The sequence below is a fragment of the Carassius carassius genome, chromosome 22, assembly GCF_963082965.1.
Source record: "Carassius carassius chromosome 22, fCarCar2.1, whole genome shotgun sequence".
NCBI classification, from domain to species: Eukaryota; Metazoa; Chordata; class Actinopteri; order Cypriniformes; family Cyprinidae; genus Carassius; species Carassius carassius.
Genome location: NC_081776.1, coordinates 11,789,601 through 11,800,422, shown reverse-complemented (window position 1 = coordinate 11,800,422; position 10,822 = coordinate 11,789,601). Strand labels below are relative to the sequence as shown.

Below are 10,822 nucleotides of genomic sequence, written 5' to 3'. Positions count from 1 at the left end.
TTTCAAACAGGACCCACTGGTACAACCTGCACTGAGACCCACAAACCCCAAAATATACAGTAAGCAATCACTGCACATGTAGCCTGTGGTGTCCAGTGCTTCTGCAGCATGTATCACATGGCAAAATGGTTTTAAGCATTATACATTTATTGAAAATTTTAAATTTGTTTTACATGTGATGATAAAGTCTGTAAGCCACAAGATTTTGAAAGATATTTTAGTGTTTGAAGATATTATGTAAATATTCTATTACAGATATTTAGATGTTGAATCTATTTAAATATAGATCAAATTATGTTAGTCTATTATATTATAATTCTGTGCTTGAAGGGGCTTATAGTCATGTAACTACTGTAATAATGTGAACGAGACTTTAAAATTAGCCATAAAATATAGATAACTGATTTATAATGCTGCACAAACTGTGCTGTGTGCTGCTGAGTGCTCTGAAATTTGTGCTCTGATGACATTGTGTTTATGTGTATTTGTCCATTTAAATATAGACCAGACTATAATAGATTTCATACTGTATATTAGGCATTTTTATTAATAAATATGCTGTTTAAAGCAGCAGTTATCAGATAAATAATAACAGAAAAATAATTATGTAGGTGTACGATGAAAAAAAAGACAATCAGTGTCTTCGACATCAGAATAATTGTATTGCAGTACTAAATAACAGACCTGTCCTGTTTCTACAGTGTATAATAAATGAGTAGATAGCGCCACCTGCTGTTCATACACAGAATGACTTATACATAAAATGTATAATTGTCTCTAGTCTTTGTAATTAAAAAATACTAGTTTTTTATCTTTTTTTTTACCCCTGGAAGATGCTGAGCATCAGTTTTCCTTCATATATGGCCAGGTGTATTGTGTGGACTGAGGCAGAACAGATTCTTTGTATTACTCATCCCGTGAACATAATTCCCAACCGTGATCTGAAATGACAATGAAATAAGGTTCTTTTTCTTTTACAAAGTTAAGTAAGATTTACATTAAACCATTAAACTTAACACAGCAGTGTTTTGAGGCTAAGTGAACTTTAAAAATCCATGGAATTACCAAACAACTGAAAATATCAAAAATATACTCACAGTGAGTGAGTCCACTGTTCGAACGTGTCCTGATTCTCTTTTAATCTTACAGATGATGGCATTGGACTCAATCGTCTCCAAAACACACGGATACTGCTGATCTCCCTGTAGACCCGTCACAGTCACCTCATTCATACTCAAATTCAACATATCTGCCTTTTTCTGAGAAACAGAGAATGTGGGATGATTTGGAGGCTGTGTGTTTCACATGCTGATGTTCAGAAAGATAATAATATTTACTGAGAAGTTTTTAATACCCACGCATGCCACAACATGCAGACTGTGCACTGATACTAAACTCACTGTATCACCAAACTCACCTGAATGTTCACCTGTAGATAATTGGCCACCTGTACGGTGGTGAATCCAGTGAATTCAGGATCAGGTTCATAAGAGAAATAATCCACACAGTCCACAGTGGAGTTCCCAACATTCAACAACAATCTAAACTGACCACTGCCATCATAAGGACCGGAGACAAACCACACATACTGAGAAAGAGAGACAATGAAAATATGAATCTAATACATGTGACATTTAGAGCTGCATGTAGGCTGTGAATAAAATCTAAAGTCTTTAGTCGAAATAAACATTCTCACACAGAGAAGCTGATAATTACTTATGTTAACTGACAATCAATATTAAAATAGAAACAAAAATACTATAATATTTAGTTTAAAAATTAATAATTGTTAATTAATTAAATAATGAAATGTTTAGGCATCATGACAGTTTGTAGGTCAGTATGTGATGGACATTTGAAGACTCTAAGGTATTAAATAGCTGTCTTCAATGTATCAGATAAAGTGCTGTGAGCATCTGCAGAAGCATTGAATACATCTTACCCCTGAGCTTGTGTTGTATTGTGTTTCCAGTACTTCATTAGAGGGGGGGGGCAGTAACTAATTCCACAAATTCCAGATTGCTCCCCTGAACATGAATCTTCCTTCCACCACTGCATAAAGCCAATAATACATGATAAAAAAGGAAAAGAAAACATTTATTAACATTTGAATTCCCCCACTTATTTTTGCACATGTGGCCTCTGTATGCACACACAGACACACAATACCACACATTTCAGCAAACAATGGAAGTGAAACCCAACCTGAAAGGAAGCAGGTCACTCTTACTAAACCTCTAACAGTTTAAGCAAGACTAGTCTAAAGCCTGTTTACACCAAGGACGATAGCTATAAAGATAACAATAACCATATAATTCCATTTCTTTAATATTAAAGAATAGCAGTATCTACACCACAGCTCTAATTTCAGAATGTTTTTTATTTCAGATGATGAATGCTAAACACATTGACACCTAATCAGAATCAATCCTGCTGTAATGAGCTGAAGAATTTAAAAAAGTTAATTTCAGTAATTCAACTCAAATTGTGAAACTCAAGTATTAAATAAATGTAATGCACACAGACTGAAGTAGTTTAAATCTTTGGTTCTTTTAATTGTGATGATTTGGCTAACATTTAACAAAAACCCACCAATTCACTATCTCAACAAATTAGAATACGATGACATGCCAACCAGCTAATCAACTCAAAACACCTGCAAAGATTCCCTGAGCCTTCAAAACGGTCTCTGACAATCATTGACACTCTTCACAAGGAGTGTAAGTAAAAAAAATGAATTGCCAATAAGCTGGCTGTTCACAGAGTGCTGTATCAAAGGATGTTAAAAGAACGTTGAGTGGAAGCAAAAAGCGTGGAAGAAAAACATGCATGGACAAAGGGTAGAGAAGCTCATAGCCCAGTTTGCTTGAATTCCAGTGTCAAGTTTCCACAGTCTGTGATGATTTGGGGTGCAATGTCATCTGCTGGTGTTGGTCCATTGTGTTTTTTGAAAACCAAAGTCACTGCACCCATTTACCAAGAAATTTTTGAGCACTTCATCCTTCCTTCTGGTGAACAGCTTTTTGAAGATGCTGATTTCATTTTCCAGCAGGATTTGGCACCTGCCCACACTGCCAAAAGCACCAAAAGTTGTTTAAATGACCATAGTGTTGGTGTGCTTGACTGACCAGCAAATTCACCAGACATGAACCCCAAAGAGAATCTATGAGGTATTGTCAAGAGGAAAATGAGAAACAAGAGACCAAAACAATGCAGATGAGCTGAAGGCCACTGTCAAAGAAAACTGGGCTTCCATACCACCTCAGAAGTGCCACAAACTGATCACCTCCATACCACGCTGAATTGATACACAATGCATGTACAGTATGTACAATAAAAATTTACAGTAAATTAACATACTTTTCAGAAGGACAACAATTCACAAATTTTTTTTTTTATGGTATTGATTGGTTTTTATGAAGTATTCTAATTTGTTGAGATTGTTGAATTGGTGGGTTTTTGTTAAACGTGAGCCAAAATCATCACAATTAAAAGAACCAAATACGTAAAACTACTTCAGTCTCTGTGCATTGAATTTATTTAATACATGACTTTCACAATTTGAGTTGAATTACTGAAATAAAGAAACTTTTCTTTCACCTGTAGTGGTGTATAGTTTTTATATCTGTAGTATCTGTAGTTTTTATAGTTATTGGGCCTTAAGGACACTTCTGACTAAAATGCAGATCTCTGAAATATGATAAAACATGCAGGAAATTACCTAATGACTAATTTCTGCTTTCATTGTTGCTGTCTCGCATATATTTTTTAAAATCTGCTCTAAAAGTCTTATCAGATCATTACTTTGTAAATATTATTTTTACACATTAATAGCATTCTTGCTTGTTCAGTATGACATTAGATTCATTATTTATAATGTGCAGTTGTCATCTTGAGGTGCTGATGGGATGTGGTGAAAGACAGTGGTCTGACCTGCTCCAGCTGACTGTGGGCTGTATTCCAGTGCAGCTGGGCTGAGAACTGTAAGTGATGATGCTGTTACCATGACAACGGTCGTCAGGAGTAACAACACACACTTTCACTGTTCCTTTAGTTCCACTGGGAGGAATGTGGAACCTTAACGTGTCACTGGAGCGATCAAACACTGGAGATCTGAAGGAAGAGATATACAGTATGATTTATCTGAATCTACACACATTCATATAAACAAACACAGAGTCTCACTCTTTAGGAATGCACTCCAGATCCGTTTGAATACGGATTTTAGTAACAGATTCCAGGTTCCTTCCTCTTAGTAAAACATTGTTTCTGCCATGGAAAGAAACCTTGTTCGGCTTCAGAGACTGAATCTCTCTGGCTTCTACAAAACAACAAAGGTTGTGTTCAGTTACAAAACAAGAACAAAAACTAAATATAAACAAAATAACAGAAGTTAAAACGTACTATATAAAAATTTATAATTGATTATATAATTTATAAATAAAATTTTTATCACTAGTAGAAGTATCAGTATTATAAATACACATTGATAAAATATATTGTAAATTTGAATAAAATATTATATATAATTTTTAAAGAATGATAATTGTGACAAATAGTTTCTCAAATGAGGAAACAAAAACCGCAGACTCTTCTAATGTCATATTCATTTGAAATCGGAACATACTGTAAAAAACAACATCCCTATCCCCTTTGACGTTGGGCACATAATCAGCGTGACACTTACACTGTAGACCATCTAAGAGAGAAGATATTTACATTCATCCTAAAGAGTAAAGAAAGAGCAGCTCATGTCATTCCTGAGTTTATTCAGTCAACACAATGACAGTTCAGCTATCAACACTGATTTAATATAAGTTCATTAAGGTTTTTTTCCCCAATACAGATATACTGAAGAACTGGAATGTAGGTTACACATTGTCTCACCTGTGTGTGTAACTGCAGCCCACTTCCATGTGTCCAATCACAACGCTTGGAGGAAGAGGACCAGTGAAACCCAGATGAGACACACTGCACACATCTGCATTTAATTCATGTTATTTATCATTTAATAATAGAAGTTCAAAGTCTTTCAAAACTATTATAGACTGCATTTTCTCACTGTGTATAAGAAGCATTTGGTGAATTTTCTGTGATACTGTAGCAGTTTGTCAGCGTCAGTGTCTCTGTGATCTTCTGATCCTCAATAGTAACTGTAGCAGAGACTCTTAAACCTGAACAGATTATCAAAAATGTTTATGATCATAAATAATCACCGACAGAGAACCAACCTCCAGTGTATAGAATCTGGTCAGAAAAACTACAGGAGCAGTTTGGGAAAACTGCAGGTGGATCAGACCCGTCACACAGGTTCATGGTTCCTGTGTTGAAGGTACATGAGAAGGCAGGATTTCCTGTGCTCTCCAGACTCAAGGAAAGATGTAGAGTAATCTGTGTAGAAGAGGGCAATGGCTGATAAAAAGCAGTCTTCTAAATATTAACTAAATGATAATAAGTAAATCATTCTAGACAATGTTTACCTTTCTAGAAGAATTCTCTGCTATCTGAAAAGAAAACAGCCGTGTCTGGAGAGAGTTTTTTGGGATGGACACCCATGAAGTATTTGAACATTAACCTCGAGTAGAACATCTAAATAAAAACAGGATTAGCCAATATATCACTACAGAACCTGTTTGCACACTGCTCATCTTGTCCATATAGATGATGAGAAGATGTCTCTCTTTTTTTCTTTAGAGCTGTTCATTCACAGGACGAGCACTTTCCTCTCGGAGTCAGTCTTTGTGTTGAGAAATAAGTAGGATTCTGAGGGTGAAACTCTCTGGAATCCATCAACAAAATCCACATCTCTCACAGTGCTCCGAATCATGGCATCTGATCCTTCTGCGAATCTAGAGAAAATCCCACCAAATTGAGACTGTAAAGTGCCCAGCAAAGTAACAACGGAATACCTGGTATCTTGAGGTTTTGCATCTTCGTCTTTTTTCCCAACCAAAAGGTACCTACTGCTACTTGTACCGGCTATGAAGGCAACAGATTTCTCATCCTGTCGAGGTCCTATCAGTATACCACTTTCATAGTAAATACTGTTTGTAATATCATTTATATCAAGAACTTCACAATATCCTTCTTTAAATGTCCCACACGTTATCAAGGTGCTGTTTTCATCAAAAGGCACCAGAATGTTAACTCTGTTGTGTTCAGTGACTTTAGTGATGTCTTTGCTCTTCTCCTCATAAAGATCGTGTTGTGGTGACCCACAAGGATGTCTGAAAGAGACATTCACCAAGGGACTGCACCTTTAAGAAAAGGGGGGTTTAGACGATGACGAGTTCCGGTTGGTTCGTGTGTTTTGGTTTTGATATCACTCGCTGTACTGTGTGATAGATATATATTGAAGTGGATAGTAAAGCTGACTCGACGCATCTCCGTCTCTTGTCTCCTCACTTCACTTGCTGAATTATGTCACACAACGACGGTGGTGAAAACGCTGCGGCCGCGGCTAATGTCGGCGCTATCTATGCAGCCACCATCAAGTTACCGGACTTTTGGCAGAATAATCCACGGCCGTGGTTTCAGCACATCGAGGCACAGTTCCAGCTGAGAGGAATAACACAGGACGTTACAAAGTATTTCCACGTGGTAGCGGCCTTAGATGCCTCGACGACGGCCAGGGCTATGGCGCTGTTAGAGGCTCCTCCTGCTGACGGCAAGTACGACGCACTTAAAACGTTCCTGATGAGCCTCTTTGAACTGTCAGAACTGGAGAAGGCAGACCGCCTGCTGTCCCTGAACGGCCTTGGCGATAGCAAGCCGTCCGAGTTAATGGAGAGGATGCTGGCGGTGCTGGGCGCGGCGGATCCCTCATTCCTTTTCGCCCACATATTCCTGCGGCAGCTTCCAGCACCCATGCGCACTGCATTGGCTAGTTCCCTCCTCCCTTCCTCCAGAGACTACCGAGCACTGGCGGTGGAGGCAGACAGGATTTTCCTCGCCAACCGACAGCAGTTTGTCCATGCACTGCTGCCCACCCAGCGCACATCGGTTCCACCCTTGGAGGACGACCCAGACACTGCAGCTGCTGTGACGGCCCGCCGACAGCGTGAGGACGGGTGGTGTTATTACCATTCAAGGTTTGGGGCCAAAGCCAAGCAGTGTCGTCAGCCTTGCAGTTTTGGAGCCCAGGGAAAAGCCAGGGCCGGCGCTCATTAGCAGCTATGGGCGCTGGCCGTGACTGCAAGCTGTTGTTCATCACTGACACCTTGTCTGGCCGGCAGCTGCTGGTCGATTCGGGGGCTCAGCGCAGCATCCTGCCGGCGCAGCCGGTGGACACCATGGCTGGCGGGCACGGCCCCCCGATGGACGCCGCTAACGGCACACCCATTCGTACCTATGGCACGAGGCATGTGGAAGTGTGTTTCGGCGGGCGGCGTTTCAGCTGGGACTTCGTCATGGCTGCTGTGTCTACGTCGCTCCTGGGGGCGGATTTTCTCTGCGCTTATAGACTGTTGGTGGATGTTACAAACTGCCGCCTGATTGACGCCCTCTCTTTTGCTTCGTACCCCTGCATGCTGGGAGGGGCAGGGGCGCTTTGTCTGTCAAACACGCTGGCCAACGGGGACCTGTATCAACGCCTACTTGCTGAGTTCCCCGACATCACCACGCCCACGTTTTCATCGGCGGTGGCTAAGCATGGCATGGAGCACTACATCACCACGGTGGGCCCCCCAGTCTACGCACGAGCCCGGCGCCTCGACTCTGCCAAGCTCGCTATCGCCAGGGAGGAGTTCGCCACCATGGAGCACCTCGGCATCGTGCGCCGCTCCAACAGCCCGTGGGCTTCTCCCCTGCACATGGTGACCAAGGCTGATGGCGGATGGCGTCTCTGTGGAGATTTCCGTCGCCTGAACGACGCCACCACACCCGACCGGTACCCAGTGCCACACATCCAGGACTTCTCCGCCCACCTAGCCGGCGCCACCATTTTCTCAAAGGTGGACCTGGTGCGCGGTTACCACCAGGTGCCTGTCCACCCGCAGGATGTCCCCAAAACAGCGGTCATCACACCCTTTGGCCTTTTCGAATTCCTATGGATGCCTTTCGGCCTCAAGGGGGCAGCGCAGACGTTCCAGCGTCTCATGGACTCGGTGCTGCGAGATATGCCGTTCATGTTTGTTTACTTGGACGACATTCTCGCGGCCAGCGCATCTGCAGACGACCACCGAACTCATCTCCGGCAGCTGTTCGGCCGGCTCAGTGAGCATGGCCTCATCATCAACCCGGCCAAGTGCGAGTTTGGCCAGTCATCCATCACCTTCCTCGGCCACCACGTCACCCCACAGGGGGCAGTCCCCCTCCCTGCCAAGGTGGAGGCCGTCGCCAGTTTTCCACGCCCACGCACTGTGAAGTCCCTGCAGGAGTTCCTGGGCATGGTGAACTTCTACAACCGTTTCCTCCCCCGTGCGGCCCAGCTCATGCGTCCATTGTACTACGCCTTGCGGGGTAGGAGACCGGCGGACACGTTGGATTGGTCCCCAGAGATGACTGATGCGTTTGATGCTGCCAAAACTGCGCTGGCCAACGCTGCTCTGCTGGCGCACCCGTCTCCGACCGCCCCAGTTGCTCTTACTACGGACGCCTCTGATTACGCCGTGGGGGCTGTGTGTGAGCAGTGGGTGAGCGGAGCCTGGCAGCCGCTGGCCTTTTTCAGCAGGAAGCTCCGGGACAATGAGAGGAAGTACAGCGCCTTCGACAGGGAGCTCCTGGGTCTTTTCCTCGCCACCCGTCATTTCCGTTTCCTGTTGGAGGGTCGGCGGTTCACGGCTTTCGTTGACCACAAGCCGCTGACGTTTGCTATGGCCAAGTCTACGGAGCCATGGTCTGGTCGACAGCAGCGTCAGCTCTCGGCCATCTCCGAGTTTACCACTGACATTCAGCACGTGGCTGGCAAGGACAATTTCGTCGCCGACTGCCTCTCCCGGGCGGTCGTTGGTTCCGTCCACTTGGGCCTCGACTATGCGGCTATGGCTGCGGATCAAATGGCGGACTCTGAGGTGCAAGCCTACAGGACGGCCCCCACGGCGCTGCTCATGGAAGATGTGATGTTTGGCGCAGCTAATGCTACACTCCTCTGCAACGTCTCCACTGGGCAACCTCGCCCCATGGTACCTGCTGCCTGGAGGCATAAAGTTTTTGATGCCATCCATGGTCTTTCCCACCCGGGGGTGAAGGCCTCTACCAAGCTGGTGGGGGCCAAGTTCGTCTGGCCGGGCCTGCGGAGGGATGTCAGGGCCTGGGCTGCGGCCTGTGTGGCGTGCCAGCGCGCAAAGGTGACTCGTCATACCAAGTCTCCTTTGGCACCCTTCAAAGTGCCAGAGAGACGTTTTGATCATGTGAATGTGGACCTGGTGGGCCCACTTCCCCCCTCCCGTGGTTACACATACCTCCTCACCATGGTGGACAGGACCACCAGGTGGCCAGAAGTAGTTCCCCTGTCCTCCACTACATCAGCGGAAGTGGCCCGGGCGTTCATTACGGCTTGGGTGGCCCGTTTCGGCACACCGTCCGACCTCTCCTCGGACCGGGGTCCGCAGTTCACATCGGAGCTTTGGTCTGCGGTCGCCGAGGTCCTTGGGGTGAAGGTCCATCGTACCACAGCCTATAACCCACAGAGCAACGGATTGTGCGAGCGGTTTCATCGTGACATGAAGGCCGCGCTCAGGGCCAGCCTTACAGGCAGCGACTGGGCTGACCGCCTCCCATGGGTTATGCTTGGCCTTCGCTCCGCCCCCAAGGAAGATCTTCAAGTCTCATCTGCCGAGCTGGTGTATGGCCAGCCGCTGCGTGTCCCGGGGGAGTTTCTTCCGGATGCCACGGCACCGTGGTCAGTTGCCTCACATCGGGCTGCGTCTCGGGACATTGCAGACGCTTTTGTTCCTATTCCAACGTCCCACCATGGCCTTCCCCGGTCCTACGTGCCCAAGGATTTACCATCAGCCAAGTATGTTTTCATCCGCCACGATGGCCATCGGACACCGCTGCAGCCCCCATACGATGGGCCCTTCCGTGTCCTGGAGGGGGGGTCTAAGAACTTTGTTGTGGATATGGGGGGCAGGCCTGAGCGGGTGGCTATTGACCGTCTCAAGCCTGCTCATGTGGATATTGGCGAACCGTTTCAGCTGGCCCTGCCCCCACGGCGAGGGCGCCCACCTGCGGCAACCTTGCCCCCTGCCCCGCCCCTTGCCCTTGGCCCCTCTACTGTTAGGCGCAGCCGGTATGGCCGCCCAGTCCGCCCCCCTGTGCGTTGACTTTGTTATGTGCTGGACTGTTCTGTTTTGCACTAGTGCATAGTGTCACATGTTCTATTTGGGGTACATGTTCGGCCTGGCCCTGTTATTATGGGTGAATTCTGGGGGGGCCTGTGTGGTGACCCACAAGGATGTCTGAAAGAGACATTCACCAAGGGACTGCACCTTTAAGAAAAGGGGGGTTTAGACGATGACGAGTTCCGGTTGGTTCGTGTGTTTTGGTTTTGATATCACTCGCTGTACTGTGTGATAGATAGATATTGAAGTGGATAGTAAAGCTGACTCGACGCATCTCCGTCTCTTGTCTCCTCACTTACTGCACTCCACAGTGTCTCATCTGATATAGTCGATTATCAGTAAGAACAAATAACTTACTGTTACCAACTACAAAGTCCTTGATATCTCCATCGAAGTCATGCACATAATCGCAAATGCAATATTTCAAAAGTAAAAGTATTCCAAGATAGTATTCTCTCATCTTGCATATCTGATGTGCATCTGAAGTCTCGAGATCTTGTCACAGAGATCAACTTCTCTCAGACGCGTGCACTGTGAAG

General features: G+C 45.2%; 1 long non-coding RNA gene across 1 annotated transcript; it reads right to left on the bottom strand.

Annotated features, from left to right (window-relative positions):
• Positions 1-811: 811 nt before the first annotated feature.
• On the bottom strand, positions 812-5,592 carry LOC132098958 (uncharacterized). Its single transcript, XR_009423000.1, has 11 exons — positions 5,481-5,592; positions 5,232-5,391; positions 5,063-5,174; positions 4,888-4,981; positions 4,690-4,726; positions 4,186-4,321; positions 3,934-4,113; positions 1,943-2,052; positions 1,418-1,588; positions 1,098-1,259; positions 812-941 (listed from the first exon to the last, which is right to left on the bottom strand). It is a non-coding gene; the product is annotated as an uncharacterized LOC132098958 (long non-coding RNA).
• Positions 5,593-10,822: the final 5,230 nt, after the last annotated feature.